General features: G+C 41.4%; 1 long non-coding RNA gene across 1 annotated transcript; it reads left to right on the top strand.

The window, feature by feature from the left end:
- The first annotated feature begins 2,201 nt into the window (after positions 1–2,201).
- LOC129647717 (uncharacterized) lies at positions 2,202–9,914 on the top strand. The gene is made up of 3 exons (XR_008712457.1): positions 2,202–2,323; positions 2,629–2,695; positions 9,841–9,914. It is a non-coding gene; the product is annotated as an uncharacterized LOC129647717 (long non-coding RNA).
- Positions 9,915–12,070: the final 2,156 nt, after the last annotated feature.

Genomic DNA, 12,070 nt, shown 5'->3' with positions numbered 1-12,070 from the left:
TGAAGGTGCCGGTGACCGCAATGGGCGGATCCGGGAACCGTTAGCCCGCATCCTCTTTGGCTTCCCGGGGTTGTTTGCGTCTGGTGATCACGTGACCAGCGATCTCGCGGCTTCCAGGACACTGCACACCTGATTCTTCCGCTGCCATTCCAGCGCCTACGCGCCCCTCGTTCTCCCCTCCTCCACCCCGGCTGCTAGCCTGCGGGCACGTGACCTGGGCCCTGCCAGACAGAGGCTCCTGCCCCCGACAGTCAGAATATTTTCTGCAGGTGATGGTAGCACTAAGTCTGTGCGGAGCGTGCCGGGCAAACCGCCCCGTAACCTCGTCCCAGCTCACAGCTGCTGGCCTAACTTGGGCATTGTTTTGTGGGCCTGGTTTTCCCTCCTTTCTCTCTCTGTAAGCTAACATCCTGTCGATAAGTTCCGTTTCTGCTTAGGTGAGCCAGAGTTGGGTTCTGTAGTTTATTCCCAAGATCTCTGGCTAGTACAATTACTTTTCTTTCTCTTTCTGACCCCTAAGTGAAGGTATTCCTCCCAGCTCATTCCTTGCTTTTTTTTTTTTTTTTTTTCCACCATCCACAATTTTCTTTTAACACTGGCGAGCTCACCTATTTCCCAGGTATGGGTTATCACCTTTATGCTGGTTTCTCCCAAATCTTTTTCCAAGTGCCACCTCCCACCTGAGCTCTAATCTAATAGCATATTTCCATATGCACACCCAGGGCCTGTCCTGGGATGCACCCAAACCAGTAAGACTAAAATTCAGACTCGCCAGTTCTCATCTTACTAGTAAACCAATTTCTTCAAATTCATTTTTCTTGCTGAACACCCAGACTTTGGATCTTTCTCTCTATGCCATCCCTAATATCCCCAACAGTACCAAGTTCTTTTTATTTTTTTCTGGACCACCAGGGAAACCCTGAGCCGCACCTTTCCTGGACCGATAGCTCTCAAATCCTTTCTTTCTCTCATACTGTCATTACTTTGTCATTGCCTAAGCAGTTGTCATTTGCTCCCCATTGAGCTCCTACCTCTAGTTGTCCCTCTAAATCAGTCTGACATATGGTCAGATTAAATTTCCTGAAACAAAATTCTGGACACAGTCCCCTGTCTCCTGCCCCCTTGTGCATCTTCTGTGCTCCAGTCTAAAGTGAAAACTCTAGAGCCTGCCTCTCAAGCCATCTACAGATGGATCCTAACCTACTTTGCCATTCTTTATCCTATTATGTGTAGGATTTTTATTTATTGAAAAAAATTTTAGGTTCTTTTCCATTACAGTCAGATATTTATTATAGCTCCCTGTGCTATACATTGGGCCTTGTCATTTATATATTTTATATAATACGTAGTAATTTGTATCTACTTGTTAGTTGCTCAGTCATATCCAACTCTTTGCGATCCCATGGACTTCAGCCCACTAGACTTCTCTGTCCATCCAGGCCAGAATACTGGAGTGGATTACCATTTCCTTCTCCAGGGGATCTTCTGGACCAAGGAATTGAACCCAGGTCTCCCACGTTGTAGGCAGATTCTTGACCAACTAAGCTACCAAGGAAGCCCCTGCTGACCCCAAATTCCTAATTTATCCCTCCCCCCACACTTTTGCCTTTTGTAACTGTAAGTTTGTTATCTATGTCTATGAACCTGTCTCTGTTTTATAAATAAGTTCATTTTTACCATATTTTAGATTCCACATATGTGTTATTATGTAATATTTGTCCTCTAACTTATTTCACTTAGTATAATAATCTCTAGATCCATCCATGTTGCTGCAAATGGCATTATTTCATTCTTTTTTATGGCTGAGTAGTCTATATGTGGCCTTCCCAGGTGGTGCTAGTGGTAAAAAACCTGCCTGCCTGTCAGTGCAGGAGACAGGAGAGATGCTGGTTTGATCCCTGGGTTGAGAAGATCCCCTGGAGAAGGGCATGGCAACCCACTCCAGTATTCTTGCCTGGAGAATCCCAAGGACAGAGGAGCCTAGCAGGCTACATACAGTCCATGGGGTCACAAAGAGTCAGACATGACTTAAGTGACTTAGCACACATTCAGTCTATACGTAGGATTTTTAAAAACGCTTTATGACCCATAATTGTGTTCCATATTGTCCCGCTGTCCTGCATTTGCTTAGAGTGTTCTTTACATGGAGTCTCTTTCTCTGTGCAGCTCAATCCAAGAATCAACTTAAGTGTCAAACCAAATGCCACTTCCTCTATGAAGTCCTCCTCCTTGTCCCCTTGTAAAATGCTTTTCGACCTTTAATAGATGTATGGACCACCTGAGCATCATATTGGAATGCAGATTCTGGTTTAGTAGGCCTCAGGTAAGGTGTGGGGTTCTGCATTTCTAACAAACTCTTCGTTGATGCTGAAGGCGCCTCGGCCACAAGTTGAGTAGCAAGGCCCTGGAGAGAAGCATGTTCTTTCACTGAACTGTGGGGCAAGATACCAGGACGGAAATTATGTGTTATTTATTTACACTACAATCTTCAAAGTACCCATTTTACCTTGTCAAAGATAGGGATTGGCACATAGTTATTTTGATTGAATACAGTAACTCATTCAAATTATTTTAATTGAATTGAATATGCCTCTGATATTGACTTTTCTTTTCCACTCTATGTCTTAGTTTAATTGGATTTCAAGTAGATAAATACATGGGAAGAAGAGGATACTCCGTACATGATCTGCTATAGGTAAGGAGGATCCACCATTTTTAAGGTAATGCTAATTTAACTATTGTGATGGCTAGGCTCCTTAAATGCAAAAAACTGAAGTTACTCTAGCTTAAGCAGAAAAGCAATTTCTAAAAGTATATTAGGTAGCTCACAGAATTGTTGAGAGGGTCAGAAACTACACAGTAAAAGCAATGAATAAATTATACCAGGGGACTCCACATATACACCTTTTGGGCATAGAATCAGCAGCTCGCTGGGTATTGGACTGTAGTTCTGAACTTTGGCCATTTCAGCTGTGTGTGTCTCCCACCACTCTTAGTACAGTGGATTCTGTGCAGGGCCTCCTTCTTCATGTTTGTATTAGTTTCCAGTTTGTAATGAATTTTCAGAAACTGAGTGGCTTAAAAGAAAAACATGCATGCATTCTTAGTTGTGTCTGACCCTTTGTGACCCTATGGACTGTAGCCTGCCAGGCTCCTCTGTCCATGGAATTCTCCAGGGAAGATGACTAGAGTGGGCTGCTGTTCCTTTCCCCAGGGGATCTTCCCAATCCAGTAATTGAACCTGTGTCTCCTGTATTGGCAGGCGGATTCTTTACCACTGAGCCATGTGGGAAGCCCCAAAACAAAAAATGGGTGCTATTGTGTTGATGCTTCAGTTGTGTCTGACTCTTTGTGACATTATGGACTGCAAGCCTCCAGCCTCCTCTGTCTAAGTATTCACTTACAATTCTGGAGGACAGAAGTCAAGAGTCAGTATCACTGACTTGGTGGGAAATCAGGGAGGGTGTGGCCAGGGCTATCTCCTCCTGGTGACTCTAGGAGAGAACACATTCCTTACAAACCCTGCCAACTTCTGATGGCATCTGGTATTACTTGGCTTGGCTGCGTAGCTCTTGTCTTCAAGGTCAGGATCTTCAAACCCCTCTGCTCTGTCATCACGTTGTCTCTTCCTTGTATGTGTCAAGTCTCCCTCTGCCCTCCTTTTTTAAAAAAAAAAAAACTTTTTATATTCCTGACCCAGAGATTGAACCTGGGGCTTTTGCATTGCAGGCAGTTTCTTTACCATCCGAGCCACCATTTCTACAAGTAGATCATTTTTATATTGAAGTATAACTGATTAACAATATTGTGATAGTTTCAAGTGGACAACCATACGTATACATGTATCCATTCTCCCCCAAATGCCCCTCCCATTCAGACTGCCACATAACTTTGAGCAAAGTTCCTTGTGTTATACAGTAGGTCCTTGTTGGTTATCCATTTAAAATATAACAGTGTGTACATGTTGATCCCAAACTCCCTAACTATCCCTTCCCCGCATCCTTCTCCCCTGGCATCCATGAGTTCCTTCTCCAACTCTGTGAGTCTGTTTCTGTTTTGTAAATAAGGTCATTTGTATAATTTCTTATTCACCCTTTTTAAAAAAAATTAATTTATTTTAATTGGAGGTTAATTACTTTACAATATTGTGGTGGTTTTCACCATACATTGACATGAATCAGCCACGGGTGTACATGTGTCCCCCCATCCCAAACCCCCTTCCTGCCTCCCTCCCCATCCCATCCCTCTGGCTTTGAGTGCCCTGTTTCATGCATTGAACTTGGACTGGTCATCTCTTTCACATATGGTAATATACATGTTCAAATCATCCCACCCTTGCCTTCTCCCACAGAGTCCAAAAGTCTGTTCTTTATACCTGTGTCTCTTTTGCTGTCTTGCATATAGGGTCGTCATTACTATCTTTGTAAATACCATATATATGCGTTAGTATACTGTATTGGTGTTTTTCTTTCTGATTTACTTCGCTCTGTATAATAGGCTCCAGTTTCATCCTCCTCATTAGAACTGACTCAAATGTGTTCTTTTTAATAGTTGACTAATATTCCATATGTATATGTACCACAATTTTCCTATCCATTCGTCGGCTGATGGACATCTAGGTTGCTTCCATGTCCTGGTAAACAGTGCCGCAATGAACATTGGGGTACACATATCTCTTTCAGTTCTGGTTTCCTTGGTGTGTGTGCCCAGCAGTGGGATTGCTGGGCTGTACGGCAGTTCATTTCCATGCATTGGAGAAGGAAATGGCAACCCACTCCAGTATTCTTGCCTGGAAAATCCCATGGACGGAGGAGCCTGGTAGGCTATAGTCTATGGGGTCGCAAAGAGTCGGACACGACTGAGCGACTTCACTCACTCACTCACGGCAGTTCCATTTCCAGGTTTTTAAGGAATCTCCACACTGTTCTCCATTGCTCTCCTTTTTTAAGATACACACAAGGTTGTGTATGGCCCACCTGGATAATACAGGTTACTCTCCCTGTCTCAATACCTTTAATTTAACCACATCTGTGAAGTCTTTACCTTGTAAGGTAACATTCACAGGTCCCAGGTATTGGGACCTGATATTTTTGGGGGTCATCTTTCATCATACCTGCAATGGTTTTTGATTTTGCATTGAAGTCTCAGTTGTGTACATCTCACTGGTGGAGCCCAGGTCACATGCCTGCTGTTGAGCTGCAAGGGAAGCTAGGAAGTGAGCTTGTCAGGAAAGGCATTCAAAGATAAGAGATGGACAAAATGTCAAGTAGCAACTAAAATAGTCTCCGAAGTGCCATAAAAATTAACTTGGTGGCAGATCCTTTAAACTGAGAGAAGCTAATCATGGCTGAATGTTTGGGGCACCAAATTTCAAGCCATGCAACCGTGGACAAGGAAAGTCATCAGTTTGGAAAATAAATTTCTTTGACTTGGGGAGTCAGCAGGAATGGCTTTGGGCAGTGTTCCTCTTTCAATCACAGGAAAAATCTTCCCTGGGACCCTAATATGACCAATTCAGTTAAATTTTATATTTTATTAAGAATGACGCTAAAATTATAATGTCATGGTAAATTCCATTTCCTATCTGATCTGATGTACATCACACCTGTGGTGCCCAAAACTGTCCAGTACATTTATGGCAATAAAGACTCAGACAGTAGAAGATGCACAGCTTATGTTTCTTTAACTCTCTGATATGATTTTCAAGCAAACCCAAAGGTCCTTCTGGTACTTCCCCCCTTTTTCTCAATGCATGTGTGTGCTTCCATGTCAGCAATTAATTTCCCCAGCTCCTCTTACCTGTGTACCTGCTAAAAATAATGGTGCCGACTCTTATTTGCCTATTCAATCAGTAAAAAAAAAAAAAAAAAATCAAATAATCTGGTAAGAAATACCATGCCTTAATAGTGTTACAGTGATGGTAAGCATCTTACAGGTTGCCTCGAGTCCAAATTACTGTGGCGAGAACAGTAATTCTCCATTTGTCTGTGTATATAGGAGGGAAAAGAAACCATGTAAAAGTTATTGAGATCAGCATTTATAGTAACTACATTGATGTCAATATAAATACATCTTGAGCTCTTCTGTAAAATGATCATCTGAGAACATGGTTTTATTGTTGATACTTTGCTGTATGTTTGTTTCTAAGACACACTTAAAAAATCCAGTTTGTTCCCTTGAGCATTTGCTGGGGGTGAGGAATCTGGCAGCATAACGAAAGCTTTCTGTTAGGAGGCCCAGAATCAAAGTGAGGTAAAAGTTGTAGAAAAGATTATTTTCTATAACCTTAGCGGCTTCCTATTTCTGTGTTGAGAGAGTTTATTTGGGAAGGGACCGTTATGATCTGACTGACAATGATTCCAGCTCCTCCAAACACTGACTGAAAAGTCTAACTCTTTCTGGCACTCCACTTCTCATTTAAGATGAGAATAACAACCATGTCATCGTCTTACTTCCAAGCAGCAGTTACTTTTTCTTTTCTTAGATATGATTGGCATTTTCAGAAAAGTGTATTTTGGAGCTCTTCTCTCCCTTGGGTTCTAGAGTGGTTCTGTGTGTACTGAACGTTCACAAAATGTCTGTCTCTGTATTGACCCCAACCTCCTATTTGATGTGACCTTTGTGATGGGTGGAGGAAGGATGAAGGAGAACTGGAGAAGTTTTTGGAAGCTTCACTCTGTGAATTAATACTTGTGCTTCAGCATAATGCTGGTATTTGATCAAACATAAAAAGCTTCAAGCTTTTAAGGTCCTGCTGACACCAGTATCAACAAAGCACTGAAGCGGAAGCTTTCCGGCGGCTGATTAGAGGGAGATTTTATTTCACTAGCTTTAAGACTAAGTATACCTTTTAGTAGATTTTTCTCAAGGATAAGCTACATCATGCATTATAAATCAAATTCAAGAGCTTTAATAAAGTACCCTTGATAATTTGGTAATATATTATCACTAGGTTTTGGAAAGGCAATAAATGACTGCTTTTTATAGTGTAATTTAAAATAATAATATGGATTACAGTTGTGTTCAGTCATGAAAGTATAATTTAACAGTTTAGGCTTATAATAATCTTTCTTCCCTTGACAGTGTCCACTCTTACTTTAGTCCAAGTATGGCTTACTTGGGAATGATTAATTGTGCTTGCTTTTAGACTCTAGTAGAGCTAAACATGTGTTTAATTGGAATTTTATGTTGTTGTCTTGGAAAAGCTTCACACAAAAATGAAATTGAAAGCTGGAGGATCAAGACTGCTAAAGTGTGAGCTATTCCAATATCAAAAGCATGACCAAACATTTGCAAGCTTGCTTGCAAATCCTTGGGGACCCTCCAGGAAATGGAGGAGTCATGAGAAGTGGAACTGGAAAGAATTTAATGAGGGAACCATTTATAAAGGTGTGGGAAGGTTCCAGGGAGCAACAAGGGAGAGCGAAGCACCCAGAAATTCATGCCATAGGAGACTTCACCCCAGGCCGGAAGAGATGAGTGGTTTTGCTGCTCCTGGATCTGGAAAAGGCAGTAGTTGTGGAAGAGGGGGCAGGATACGGGTGCTGTGGCCTCAGGGGAGAAAGGTGCGCGCTATTCAGTTGCATTTAGGCGAGGAGGGGATTGGGAAGATTAAAATCACCAACATTTTCCCCACCTTTGAAATCTCCCTGTGGAGCCTCCTATTGGGTAGACCCAACTGATGCTGGAAGTTCAAATGATACCATCTGAGGCACAGAGCGGGGTGAAAACAGGTGTGGTGTGGATTTGGAGGGATACTCCGCATATATACCAACCACACCTGAACAAAACCGATGCTGAAGGTTTTAAATTCTTTCCAGTTCCACTTCTCATGACTCCTCCATTTCCTGGAGGGTCCCCAAGGATTTGCAAGCAACCGATGCATTTTTATCGGATATGTACGTGACCAATTAGAACCCAAACACAAAATAGTTCCTGTTTTCTTCTGCTTTCTAAGCCATTACACATAAAAAAGACTTTTTCAAAAGTTCTCTTTTTCCTGAGTTTCCATGATTTTCACAGCTGTTTGTTTTATATCTTTAATCAAGTTGGAATGCAATGCATTAGCTTTTAACAAGGATACACCGTTCTCTAGGAACACAGAACAAAACAGAAATAACCCAATTTTTGCTACTATTCAGGACTATAGAATAAATCTTGCCATTCATAAGATCCATCATAAAAATGCAAATGGGTAACTTTACTTTTAATTGTTTGTCAAGGATTCTGTAGAGCTCTTCTGGGGTTCCCAGCTCCCCCTCCTGTATCTCCTACCTTTAGCTCCCCACCTTGAGAGCTCTACATGCCCTTCTTACCTGCTCTATAGACCTGTTTGGGTTCCAAAGCAGAACTGAAACTATGTCTCTGTTTATCAGGTGTCTGAGTTAGCTGAGAACCTATTTGCCCTTCTCTGATTTTATAGCATGGCCTCTTTCATTGTCCACGGTCTACCATGCCCCACAGTCCTCTGATACTCCACTTTTCTTGCAGTGCTGTGGGGTCAGCTGAATTGTAGGCCACAGACGACTGATGAGAGCTCAAAACTGAGAATCATGAGATAGATTCTAATTCCAGCTTTTAGCCCGATAGTGTTCATCAGTTAAAGAATATTTTTATTAAATTTTTAAAAATTTTATTTTTAACACCAAAACATTTTGTACTGGGGTCTAGCCAATTAACAATGTGGTGATAGTTTCAGGTGAACAGTGAAAGGACTCAGCCATACATATGCATGTATCCATTCTCCCCCAGACACCCCTCCCATCCAGGCTGGCACATAACATTGAGCAGGTCATGTACCCACTGCTATATTTAAAATGGATAACCAACAAAAATCTATTGTACTGCACATGGAACTCGAAGTATATTCCCAAGCCTTTTTTTGTCATCTGAAAAACAGGGTACATGAAACAAATCTGTGATCCCTCAAATACTACTGTGAAATCAATAGAATGAGAGTTGGTGGAAGAACTTAGTAGTCTTCACAGGAAATGGAGCCTAAGTGGAGATGGGTTGGACCCTGAAGATCACAGTTGTATGCCAGGATCTGGGTTTTGGTTTTAATCCCAGAAAATCACTCTTGTTTGGCACTAGGGGATGTCATGCTGCACTCACCCTAAGTAAACATCCACAAGCTGTGATAGAGATTGTAATGCCAATTTAGGACTCTTCTGGCATCCAAGTAAGCACTGTGCCCTTGTTCTTCAATCACTACACTAGGACAAGTTCTTTGGGTCTAGATCCCCTTCTCAGTGAACAGCAGTCTGGACCTGCCACAACAGAATCACACAGGAGACTGAAGTAGCTGTCACAATGCCAGTGTATTCGTTTACAACCAGAAATTTAAGATGAGTGCTTATACAATCAACAGCTTTTTTCTAACTGCACAGGAAATTTAATCACAATCTCAAGTCATTTCCTTTACCATAGGCAACCCCTCTCTTAGGGACCTATTGTACTCAAAGTCTGGGAGGTTGTTCTCTCAACACTAGGCAAATCTCTACTAAGAAGATTTTTGTTAGGCATGGAAATGGAACAAAGAATGTTATCTTTACAGCACAAGGTAAGATGGTTAAACAATATTGTACATTCACCTCACCCAGAGATGTCTTTGGAACCCTAAAATATACTCTGCCTAATAGCCTTGCTTCCAATACTGTCAAGGATGTCTGTCTCTGAGCCTGTTTCCATGGGCCACTGATTCGGCTCCCCAGCCCCTTCCTAGGCACCTTCTTGCTTTCTTTCCTCAGACATGTTTAATCAAGTTGCAATCTAGACAGTAGATAGGTGGCCTGGGAAGCTATTTTCTCTCTCTTAGATAACTTGCTTATTTCTGTTCAGATCCATTCTGTGTAGATATCAAGTTAAGTTCTAAAGGAAATTCTCATTTCCTGTGCTTGGAGGAAACCTCAAACACTAACAGCTGAAGAAGAAGCTAAAGACTTCACTGCCCTGGTGGTCCAGCCAAGTCCTCTGTGAGACATTCTGTTGAAATGAAGGCAAAGCTATATTCCCACCAATTCCCTCATACACGTGGTTAATGTGATTGGTTGTGTTTGTTCCCAAATCCATTTATGACAATTGTACTAGGCATTGTAATTTTATACTCTAACTAAATTTTAAGAAAATATGAGTATAAAAAGAAAATTATGAAAATCAAAAGCTTTGCAAAGACTCGATAAACGTGAATAGCTAAAGATTCTGTTGTTGAGAAAGACAATTTTAAATATTGGGGAAATTTTTTTTAAAAATTAGGGCTCTGCACTCAGACTGGCTTACAGGTATCTTTAAATTTGCACTCCACTAAAGGCAATGAAACCAGAGATTGAGAACAACTGCTTTATGCACAAGACTGACAGGAAGCCATATTGAAATGAATAATACTGTCTGTATACCAAGAGATTTGTGGATAAATGTATATTTGTGTGTTCTAATAGAAATTAAAATGTTCAGGCTAAGTATGCATCTATTACCCTTTATGATTCCTTGCTTTAACTGATATTTTTGACTTCCTGACTAAAGATGCCAGCTGAGTCAGATAAGAGTGCCTCAAATGTGATATGAATAATGATAATAAACTTCAGGATAATTATAGTGGCTACCACCCATGCAACTACATTTTTAAACAAATACAGTTGATTATTAAAATGGATCATGACATTTACTCACTAGTATGAAATCACTGCATGTGGTGATTGTGGCCATGAAATTGAAAGATGCTTACTCCTTGGAAGAAAAGCTATGACAAACCTGGATAGCGTATTAAAAAGCAGAGACATCACTTTGCCAACAAAGGTCTGTTTAGTCAAGGATATGATTTTTCCAATAGTCATGTACAGATGTGAAAATTGGACCATAAAGAAGGCTGAGCACTGAAGAAATGATGCTTTTGAATTGTGGTGTTGGAGAAGACTCTTGAGAGTCCCTTGGACAGCAAGGTGATCAAACCAGTCAATTGTAAAGGAAATCAGTCCTGAATAATCATTGGAAGGACTGATGCTAAAGCTGAAACTCCAATACTTCGGCCACCTGAGGCAAAGAGTGACTCATTGGAAAAGACACTGATGCTGGGAAAGATTGAGGGCAGAAGGAGAGGGGATAACAGAGGATGAGATGTTTGGATGGCATCACAGACTCAGTGGACATGAGTTTGAGCAAGCTCTGGGAGATAGTGAAGGACAGGGAAGCCTGGTGTGTTGCAGTCCATGGGGTTGCAAAGAGTTGGACATGACTTAGTAACTGAACAGCAACATGCACTTACAGATTATCTTCTATAGCGAAAGTAACCAAATTGGCCTTCTTGCTCAGTATGCCTCTTTTCTCTCTAAACTTCCCTTGGGAAATAAATTGAGGTGCCAACTCCAGGGAGTTTCTATTGAGTGCCAGTGTCACCAGGCCCTCTGATCCTTCCCTGTCACCAGGAGGCACTGCTTTACTCAGATGTGCCCCCTCAGATGGGTAGTGAGCAGAGAGACTGGTTTTCCTTTGCACCTTAGGTGTCATGGGGAATGAAATGGGAACAAAACAGTTTTGTGTCCAGCTAGAGGAACCCTAACTGCAAGTGTTGATGGCTTGGGTCCACACTGCATCTGTTCAGGGATGCTCAATCTTGAACAGATTTCTCAGTCTCCACAGAATATATTTTCTAATCAGAAATGCCAAAGCTTTTGGTGACACATGAAGGAATGCCTCTGTTAAGTCCCCATTCCTCCCTAATCCTGGTGAGTTTTCATTGATTCTGTCTTCTGTTCTGGGTATTCCCCTCTAACCAAAGTCCATTGGCTAGAGTAGGCAGAGAATCCTGCCTACTACCTACATTTTTGCTCCTGCAAAACCCCACTGTCTGAGAAGGGGAAGAGCAAAGTTTAAACAGCCTCCTGGGGACATGACCTCATAAGTTGAGACCGAAGGAACTCAATTAATAAATTATTGAGTGTAAATAATAGTAAAGTCACAATTTCAGGGTTGGGGGAAGGGTAGGAAAATATGAAAATGGTCCTTTCATAACTCACCATATTAATTTCAAAATATTTGAAAAATACCCATGATAATATACAATGCTTGAATTTAA

This window comes from Bubalus kerabau, chromosome 3 (assembly GCF_029407905.1).
Source record: "Bubalus kerabau isolate K-KA32 ecotype Philippines breed swamp buffalo chromosome 3, PCC_UOA_SB_1v2, whole genome shotgun sequence".
Lineage (NCBI taxonomy): Eukaryota > Metazoa > Chordata > Mammalia > Artiodactyla > Bovidae > Bubalus > Bubalus kerabau.
This window is presented reverse-complemented; position numbering and strand designations above follow the sequence as displayed.